The sequence below is a fragment of the Arvicola amphibius genome, chromosome 2 (assembly GCF_903992535.2).
Source record: "Arvicola amphibius chromosome 2, mArvAmp1.2, whole genome shotgun sequence".
NCBI lineage: Eukaryota > Metazoa > Chordata > Mammalia > Rodentia > Cricetidae > Arvicola > Arvicola amphibius.
This window is the reverse complement of record NC_052048.2, coordinates 191,261,872-191,272,945: the sequence shown is the minus strand read 5'-3', so window position 1 is coordinate 191,272,945 and position 11,074 is coordinate 191,261,872.

Sequence of the window (11,074 nt, the reverse complement as noted above, 5' to 3'; positions counted from 1 at the left end):
TTATACAGAGAGGTTTCATTACTCATGATTCAGGGCAACTAATTTATACTATTCTGATTTTGCCTAGTAAGACTGTATAAAAGAGAATGTTAGAAAAGCTAGATATTACAGGTTGCATTTAGATAATTAAAAAGTCAATTATTTCTTATGTAATGTTTCAGAGACCTTTTACATATTTTATAATTGATTTATAATTTAAAATTATTTATAAATATGCACATGCTTAGATTTTTTTGTAGGGATTATATTTGTGATAGCAATAAAAATAAAGGAATTTAAGCTACACAATGCTAACTTTGAGGATGTGTGATATAAAACTAAGAATTACCCTTCATTTCACCCAGCATAAGTCAACATGACAAAAGTTATAGGCCTTGAAATTATCAACGTATCACATACATCATATGACAGAAATATAATATGTACTTGATAATAAGACGTAGTTTAAAATTGCAATGACTCTAATTTACAGTTGAAATCACTGATATAAGGAAACATAAAATAAGATATAATAAGTTATCCAAATAAAAATTGATATAAGACAGAGTATATATCTTTTCTTCTACTCTTTTCTGAAAATGAAAAGAAAAGTGCTTGAACCATGACACTATCAATAGACAGGGTCACGTGAAAGGAGAAAATCACATCATGACCCTACACCAAGAATAACAGGCATTTAACAGCATCTGAGAAAGGCGATTTCCCTTGCCCAAGATTGAGTTTCCAGGGGATAAAGTGATTGTAAAGTAAAAAGTAGTTAACCCTGAAACACTATACACTTATAAAATCAAAAGAAAATTAGCAGATTGTATTTATTTATATGTGTACATATGTATACATACAACAATAATAATCAAAGAAAAAGAATCTATGAGCTTGAAAGAAAGTGTTGGGTTTGCAGGAGGGTTTGGAGGAAAAGGACATTCTCAGGGTTAGAAGGAGGGAGAAAAAAGGAAAGTGATGTATTCAAATTATAATTAAAACATATTAAAAGCATAATTTTTACAAAATATTGTTTCCCATTATTTGGTATCTTTTCTGTAAGTTATTTTTTTTAAAGTCACTTTCATGACTTGACTTTTCTTCATGTTTTTAATTGTGTTCCAACAGGAAGCAGGAGATAGATTTAGGATTATTCAAAGAAAATGTCTTGCCTAAGACCATACAGTTTACTATGACAAGGTTATCATTGTCTGACTCTTGTGAAAGAGATATCTGTTTCTCAGACTGGAAAGTTTACTACCAACACACCAATTTGGTGTCTTAAATGGGGCAATTACTAGGCTTCTAGATGGAGAAATTTCTTATTGTGTCCCCACATGATACCTCATAGAAAGCCTGTAGATGGAACGGCGTGCTGTGTCCAGCCACCTGGCTAGCATTACCCAAAATAATTACATGGAAACTGTATTCTTTTAAACACCACTTGGCCCATTAGTTTCAGCCTCTTATTGGTTGATTCTCACATCTTGCTTTAACCCATAATTAGTAATCTGTGTAGCACCACGAGGTGGTTGCTTACCAAGGGAGATCTTAACCTGCATCCATCTCAGAGAGGAAAGGCATGGCGATTCACTATGGCGACTGCCTGGAGCATCTGCCCAACTCTGCTTCTTTCTCCCACAATTCTGTTCTGTTTACTCTGCCTACCTAATTTTCTGTCCTCTTAAAGGGCCAACGCAGTTTCTTTATTAATAAATGAAATAACATATAGACACTCCTCCATCAAAGGCCACTCTTGGACACTTTTTACAAGGGACTAATTCCATCCATGAAAACTCTACACTTGTCACCTAGTTACCACCCAAAATCCTACCTCTTAACATCTTACACTGTAGTTTAGGATTTCAATGGGAATTTTAGAAGGATGAGCCACCCATCTATAAAAAGAGATCATTCACAGTTTGGACTGATATTAAACTCCTCAGTAGATAATTCAACACAGCAATACAGAGTTGCTGTTATATCCAGATGGGGAGATGGGTATTCAACTGGATATGAAACAGCATTGGACTAGGGTTAGATTGAGGAGAGCATTGATCGTCCATCTAGTGAGTAATCATATTACATTCTAAAGTGAGCCAAGGGCTGATAAGTAGCCTGACCTCATTGCCATATTCTCCACCTGCTGAAAACAATTGAACTTAGGAGCTAAATATTCTACTGATGGAAACCAAGACAAAGCAGAACAACAATCAGTCATATAAAGTCAAACAAAAGATGGATGATACAATCACACAACAAAATCACATATTCTTTGTACATAGTGCTTTCCAATGTTTAAAATGTGATGTATATTATATAAACTATAAATATCCAATATATAAAAATAATTTTGCATTTTTATTGTTTTATTAAAATAAACATTAAAAATATTCCTTAAAGTTGTTTGTTACAAGATAAAAATATATACTCAAATAAAAGTATAATTATAGAAAAAGTCCAACGAGAATAACCTGATGAATATTTAATTAATACAAAACAAAATTGTCCAATATCCTTAGTAAAAAATATCAACTACATTGAAATTTATAGCACATATGTTTCTATTGTGTCAGAAATATCTTTGCAATGGGAAGCTTTTCAGACTTATTTTAGTTAATAAAGTTTTGAGTGCTACAGCATAGAGGTCAACACTAATGGCTGAGTGAGATAAACATCCAGAAGTAATGTCAGTTTACAACCCTTTTAGTAAGAAATATCATAACCATGTATAGTGATTACTCTATTCAGGGGCATTGTGCTGAAACCTCTTTCTTTCATTATCTCTGGGATTTTCACCTTAAAAGCCATGAAAGATATTTCTTTTATTTAAAAATAAGGAAATAGAGACATAAAAGGATAGTAATTTTGTCACATGTAAGTTTTCTAAATTTTAATTCGTTGCTTCCTTATTTAAATTGTGTTGTTACCAAGTTACAAGCAGCAGGTAGGCTACTACCATCTCTCATTCCATTTCTGTGCTTGGTACATGGAGATAAAAGATGTTTCCCATCAAAGAATGGTCAAGACCAAGGAGTGAGATGTGTTTGAAGCCTTAAACCTACCAAGGATATGGGAAAGCCTGGGACAGTATGTGAGAAATTTTCTTGAGATTGTTGAAGAGATCAACATTTTCCATCTGATGAGTATTGTGTAAAAGCAGAAGAAATATTTCAACTTCAAATTTGAGAGTTGCCCAAAATAAATTGAGGGGAGTTTGGGGTGTTTGTTTCTTATCTATAAGAAGACGACTAAACATCTCCATGTTTTCTTTCTGGTTGTGGTTTCCTTGGCAAAATTAAATTAATAAATCAATAATATAATAAGTGAGTTCAAAAGCCACTGTGTAGAGTGGTGTGTGATGTACTTCTGTATATGTGTTTCTTTATTGGTTAAAAAATAAAGCTGTTTTGTCCAATGGCTAAGCAGAGGTGGAAAATCCAAACAGAGATATGTAGAGAGAGTAGGTGGAGTAAGAGAAACACCAGGTAGCTGCCAAGGGAGAAAGATGCCCAGAACATTTACCAGTAGGCCAAAGCCTCATGGTGATGCACAGCGAAATAGAAATGGGTTAATTTAACATATAAGAGTTAGCTGGGGGGCGCTGGAGAGATGGCTCAGTGGTTAAGAGCACTGCCTGCTCTTCCAGAGGACCTGGGTTCAATTCCTAGCACCCACATGGCAGCTCACAACTGTCTAAAGATCCAGTTCCAGAAGATCTGACACTTCATACCAATGCACATAAAATAAAAGTTAAATAAACCATAAAAAATATTTTTTAAAAAAGAGTTAGCTAGGAATATACCCAAGCTATTGGCTAAGCAGTGTTGTAATTGATGTAGTTTCTGTATGATTAGCCAGGTCTGGACAGGTGGGAAACGAAAGGGTAATCTCCTAATAGTAGACATCAGCTTGACCTTGCTTTGATTTTGTTAGACTATTGTTTCTATAATACTATTGGAAGAATTACCACCACAAAGACAAGAACATTTTCCTAATCAGCCATCTCCAGAATAGAATCTCTAGGTTGAACAAGATCTCTGCAAGTCGTTTCAAACAGTGGTTAAATGTCCTTTGTAGTGTCCATTTTTCAGAAAGGCTGGGGTTTACATTAGAAGGCTGCTTCTGTTGTATAGATTATCACAGGAAGAGTTAGGACCATCCATTGTAGTTCTTTATATGTATACTGTACTGGATTCTGTAGGTGCTTCACCATTTTTACTAGGCTGTGATTTCTGACTTTCTACATTCTTAACAATTCCCACCACAATCACAAAGACCAAAAGAACCTGTCACTTCTGATCCTGTCTCAAACTCAGGTTTCCTAATCCATTCAAGTTGGAAAGTACTTGTACATCAAAGTTGATTCATGCTTTGTAAAACCCTACACACATTATTGTGAATCATTAAGGAAAAATAATCCATAACTATCCAAACAAATACAAAGGAGGAATTGAGCATTTACTTAATTTCAAAATACTAGTAATTGCCTGGGCTTGGTGTCATAAGTTTGTAAATAAGTCACTAGGAAACCTGAAAAAGGCTTGGGAGTTAAAGACAAGCTGTACTACAGAATTAGTTCAAGGACAGGCTCAGAATTTATTAGGACCTTCCTTCAAAAAAATAAATTATAAAAAGAGGGCTTGAGTTATAGTTCTGTGAATGAGTACCTGCCTAGAATATGCAAGCCCTGAATTCCACCATCAGTACCATAAAAGAGAAACTAATAATAAAAATATAGAATAATATAAAATATAATAGTAAAGCTATTATTTGTTAAATTATATAATATTTACCTATAGTATTTTCTCTAAAAATGTCTATATAGTCTATATTCATTTTTCAAGTGACATGATTTTCATATTATTACTTACATAGAAAAACATTACTAACCATCTCTTTAAACAATTTGTTTTTTAAATTAATGTTATTTGGGAATTTGGTTTCTTATCTCTACATTAAAGTGTGGTTGACAATTTGTTTCTGCTATTACAGCATTTGAAACATTCCATTTCACGAGACGCCTTGCAGCATTTTTAAAATGCATGAGGTATTGCAAAGGTAGATTATACAGTCTATTATATTGCCAATAAAGGAGGAACAATCCTCAACCCACTCTTCTCCAAGTGTGTGAGACATAATCATGTTTTCCAAAGAGGCTTGTGGCCTTGAAGGCTTTCTGTTCCACTAACCACATTGCTATCCCTGGGTGCACCTGGCATGTTACCACAGAAGTATGAGACCTTACCTGTCTGTCTGTGAGAATCACCAAAGTAGTCAGCATTGTTTGCAGCCATGCTTCAACTGTGTGAAATGAATTGTAAGTGAACCAGCAGCCACCTCTAAATAGATTTGTCACTAAAACAAAACTAAAGTCTACGTTTAGCACATAACCTCAGTAACATTTGTAAAACCAGCACAGCGTCTTCAAAGTCATCAAGCATAGTACTGCACTTGGTAGAAACACTGGAGCAGAACAGGACCAAAGCTCTAAAAATGCAATTAAAAGGCCTCTTTCTAAAAACATATCCAAATAGCCCCCATATTTTTTCTCTCAGCATGTGTTGTACTGCTGGTTATTTTTAACTTGATAACCTAGGAGGAGTCTTAAGATGTGACTATATAATGTTTGGCCTATGGGCATGTCTGTGGCAGACTGGTTTGATTATATATTGAGGTGGAAGCACCCACCCCAAATGTAGGCAGCACCATCCTATTGATTGGACCTGGGCTGCCCCAGAGTCCCTTCTCCTTCTCCAAGATAAGTGCTAGTTTGGGTTGTATCTCTTTGTCTTGTGACCTTAAATGAAACAAACATAGAGCACTACTACTGGATCAAGATGCACTAAAAGTAAATTTTTTTGTATTAGTTACATTTCTTGTTGGTCTGATGACACAGTTGACAGGAAGCAATTTTCGGGAGATATAGATTATTCTAGTTTAAAATCAGAGAGAATACAGTCCATCATGGCAGGGATAGCAGGAAGGCAGGGACAAGAGTAGGTTGATCACATTGTACTAACAGGGAGCTGAGTTTGAACAGAAAGTAAGTCAGCTTGTAATATCTCATGTCCCACATAGAGTAACAAACTTTTTTCTACCAATGTTCCTCCTTGTTGTGGAATAATAATTTAATATATGTTACATTCACTTATGCTATGGAATAACTGTTTAATGATTAAAAAGATGTGTTGTATTCTTTATGTTGCATTTGCTTTACTCTAAAGCTGAGTTATTTTGCACATCTAAAACACCTGATTGGTCTAACAAAAAGCTAAATAGCAAGGCAGGAGAGAGAAATAGGCAGAACTGCCAGGCAGAGAGTATAAATAGGAGGAAAATGTAGACTAGGGGAACAAGGGGAGTTAGAAAAAAAGGAGAAAGAGAGGATTCCTGTGCCAGTCACCCAGCCACACAACCAATCATAGAGTGAGAAAGAAAAAAGAATGTATGTAGAATAAATAATGGTAAAAAGCCCAGAGGGAAAACATAGTTAAAGAGAAATGGGATAATTTAAGTTAGAAAAGCTGGCTAGAAACAAGTCAAACTTGTTGTTAAATATGTAGGCATTCATAAGTAAAAATAAATCTCCATGTATTTACGTGGCAGCTAGGTGTTGGGTCCCCAAAGAGAAAAATGAATCCAACTACACCTCCTCTTAAAAGTTCTGTGGCATCCTCAAATAATATTACCCACTTGGGACCAATTATGCACATGAGCATAGGAACATCTCACATGAAACAGTATCTTGTGGATATTGGATTTGAATAATACCTGTGGATGCAAAACACAGAGGAGCCATGTTGGATGCTGTCGGTGACAATGAAATTTCACAGAGGGGCACAGACAATGAGCGCTGGGTGGGAAAGGATGGACTTCACTCCTCACAGTAGATGCTCTATCCGCAGACTTAATCTTTTGCGGTTTGCATGTGTCCAAGGTCAGTGTGAGTAGAGGTTGGTGTGTGAAGATCCGATGACAAGGAAATTGAGGGATGGGGGGGATGCTGAGCTGGGAGAATATTATAGAAAACAGAAGCAAGATGTTCTTCTTTGGAGAGCAGAGATGACTGAGTCCATGAAATTCCTTGGGGGAAAAAAATTCAATCCTGAGGGAAGGTCCAGAAAGGAACATGAAGTGAATTAGGTTTGTGTCTTATCGAAGAAGAAGAAGAAGAAGAAGAAGGAGGAGGAGGAGGAGGAGGAGGAGGAGGAGGATGAGGAGGAGGAGGAGGAGGAGGAGGAGGAGGAGAAGAAGAAGAAGAAGAAGAAGAAGAAGAAGAAGAAGAAGAAGAAGAAGAAGAAGAAGAAGAAGAAGAAGAAGAAGAAGAAGAGGAGCAACAGCAACAGCAACAGCAACAACAACAACAACACAGGAGAATGCTCAAGGTCCGTGGAGAACTTTCTGTACAAATAAAAAGTTACTTTGTTAGAGGCAAGGGTCTTGCATTTAAATTTTATTTAAATATATGAAGTAGTTTTGAGTATTTTTTGCCCTTTAAAGGTGAACTTCTGAGTGGTTTTCTCCCAGTTTCATTCTGAGGCAGGCTAGTTATCAATCAGTAGGCTATTATTAGCTATCATTGTTGATTGATGCTTTTAAATTTTAAATTATGTTTCCAATCAAATATTGTTTCATGGACACCTACAATAGCAATTTGTAAAAAAAAAAAGCAAGTAAAATATGCTTGGATAATCAGGTTAATTAAGAGTACAAATCAACTAAACTAATGTTAATATGCTCTCCACAGCTTTAAGCTGTATTCCTTCAGAATCATGATTTTGTAGAGCACATATAGCGTGTCATGTTAAATCATTAAAAAAGAAAAGAAAATACTTTTCATGATCATGTTTTGAGCTTTATAATAAACCCATTATGTTTAAATGTACATTTTTCACAAATGTAATTACATATGCCCCCTTGACCTCTTCACACAACTAAACAATTGGAAAGAAAACACATAATATAAAAGCTAACCAATTTATTTATCTATTTATTTTTAAATATTTATTTTTATTTTGTGTTGGTATGTGCTTTTGTCTGCTTATATGCATGTACTAGTACTCGGTGTACTAGGTGCATGATTGTTCTTGGAAGCCAAAATCTTCTGGAAGTAGAATTAGAGGTATGGTTGTTAAGCACCATGTGGATACTGGAAATAAAACCCAGGTACTCAGAAAGACCAGCCAGTGCTTTTAAGGATTCAACAATGTCTCTCCAGCTTGATGTATTTTTTATTATACATTTTGTGTGTATGGATATTATGCCTACATATATGTCTGTGCACTGAATGAATGTCCAGTAACCGCAGAGGCAAAAGTAGAACATCAATTCTCTTGTAACTGAAGGTACAGATGGTGGTGAGCTGCCATGTGGGTGCTGGGAATCCAACTCATATCTTCTCCATGTCTCTGTTTCCAGTCATCTCAAGGAAGATATTCTTTCCCCATCTTCTTCCCCTCCTTTCTGCTGTTCTCTTTCTGTATCTATGGTCCCTTTAAGCTGGAGTTTTAATTTTAACTAACAAGCTATTTTGAAAATAAAGGCAGAATTTCAATTTTTCTCATTTATGAGATAAGTTATCATACCATGCAGTTCATGCAGTTTTCTTTTTCTTTCTTTTTTTTTTTTTTTCGAGACAGGGTTTCCCTGTAGTTTCTGGAGCCTGTCCTGGATCTAGCTCTTGTAGACCAGGCTGGCCTCAAACTCAGAGATCCGCCTGCCTCTGCCTCCCAAGTGCTGGGATTAAAGGCGTGTGCCACCACCGCCCGGCCCACCATGCAGTTTTCTATGTGAAAATCTAGCATAACATTTGAAAATAAAATACCTTTTAAATCATACATTCTGCTTCCATACCCTTATTTATTTCCTTATACAATTTCAGTACATTAAAAGTTTGTGATACAACACAAAAATCATTTTAAATATGTGAGTTTGGAAAAGCTAGTAAGTTCGTGCATTTACTGTTGTGTGAGGCGACAGAGAAAGAGTCGACCGATATCTATGAAATAATTTTTGTATAAATCTTGATAAGGTAAAAAATAACAATACTGTAAAATTTGAAATTTTTGGTGTTATTCTTAAAAGTTTTTGCACTACTACTTTGGATAGTAAAGACGTTTATTGCTAGAATAGGAGAATGAATATTTTTAAGTGCAGTTATAAATTGAAATATTACATTGAGCATTAAATGATGTTATTTCCTTTTTTTCCTTGATGGCAAATGCATAAGGATTTATTGCAGTCATTAAACAATGCATTAAAATTACATTAAAGAACTTCGTTTCTCTTTCTACAAAGCCTAAAATACTTTGAACATTAAACTCAAATTTCTTCCCTCAAGGTATGTTGAAAATAGATATTCATATTTTTAGGGAATCAGCAGTATGATTTTTAAAAGTTATTTTACTTAAGAACAAGATGATTAACAAACAATAGCATAGCCAAACTAACGGCAACAAAACCATGAGAAAATGATCATCATAAATATAGTCTGCAAATGATAGACGTCAACACCAGTGAAGTCGGGTGCTACAATGCAGAAACAAACATGAGCAAGTTAAGCTTGCAGATGAATAATAGTCTAGTGACTGCTATCTTACTATGATTTTGTTAAAAGTTCTTTTTGGCAAGTCAAGCCATGACTGTTTCAGTCTTCATGATGCTCAGCATCATGTTCTTACCAGAAACATTTGTGTTTTCAGCATGTAGTTACTACTGGCTCATTAATATGTTTTACATAGTGAATATGATGAAAAAGTAACTTTTCGAAACATGTTAATAAGTATAATCAAATGAAGCATCTCTTTGGAAGAACTTTATAGGTCTCTGTCATTCTGTACTTCCCTTGGAACAGGCATCCCTTGCTATAGCTCTACCATCATCCTTCTTATGGGTCCCAGCCTGCCAATTCACTGGGAACAAGGAGCTGCTAGTGAACCAGGCAACTCCAATGAGATATTCTGGGCGTGATTCAGTGACTTTCTAGAGATCTTTTGATTTGTGTACAATGGATTGGCTATTTTTAACAGCAACAATAACAGCAAACAAACCAAAGTTAAAAGTTAAAATATCATTAAAATGGAAAAAAGTCAATAGAGCTTTGTGAAATGAACATCATATAGGGGCAAAATGCCTATTGCTCAGAGCTTGGTTCCTTCAACCCTTAGAACCCCCTTACAACAGAAAAATATCAGTCAATAGAATCCTAATATCTGTATCATAAGAAATCAATTGCAATCTGTGAACATTATCTCCATGGAGAGTATGTGTAATGGACTCATGCAGATTTGTTGAGGTTTGCAATTCCTTCTCTAGGTACATTCTCTGCAGAGAGGGTGAGGAAAGACAAGGTGAGACCAGGGAGGATGAGAAGTGACAGAATGTTAATCTGTAACATTCACATAATAACAAAAGCCATTGTTACACTTTTCAAACAACAGAATAAACACTTAAACTAGATTTGGGGGATTTCCACAAAGTTGTGCATAAAGTTCTTCAGTAATCTGAAGGGTTCTGCACTAATTAATCATACATATAAAATGGGAAACATTCCATAAACTTCTAGAATTCTCTTTTATGATACTTGTCTATCACAAACTCACCTCTGTCCACAGCCTGTGAGCATCTTTACACACTGAGACATTTAGAGATACAGGAAGTAGCTGAGACAGAGACAATTATATACAGATAATGTCATGTGCATATATACAATTACTTCCACTATAACCTATAAGTGTAGAATCCAATATGTCAAGTACGTTTCAGATCTTGTAGGGCTATTTCATACTTTTAGGGACTTTCAGATAATTTAAATCATGCATATTCCATAATCTGTTACCCATTTTCCTCCTGACAGACTTAGTATTTTTCTGCTTTTTGCTATTATAAATAACAGAGCAATAACATTCTTATAATTTTGCATTTATGTATATTTATGAGTATTTTGTAGGATAGACTTAAAATGCACACTTGAGAATTTGACAGATTACTGTCAGCCTGTCAGCTTCAAAAGCCACACCAGCTAAAAATGCTGAACCTCTTTGTACATCCATCAGTGAAATATGAAAGTACCAATTCTTTTAGATTATTT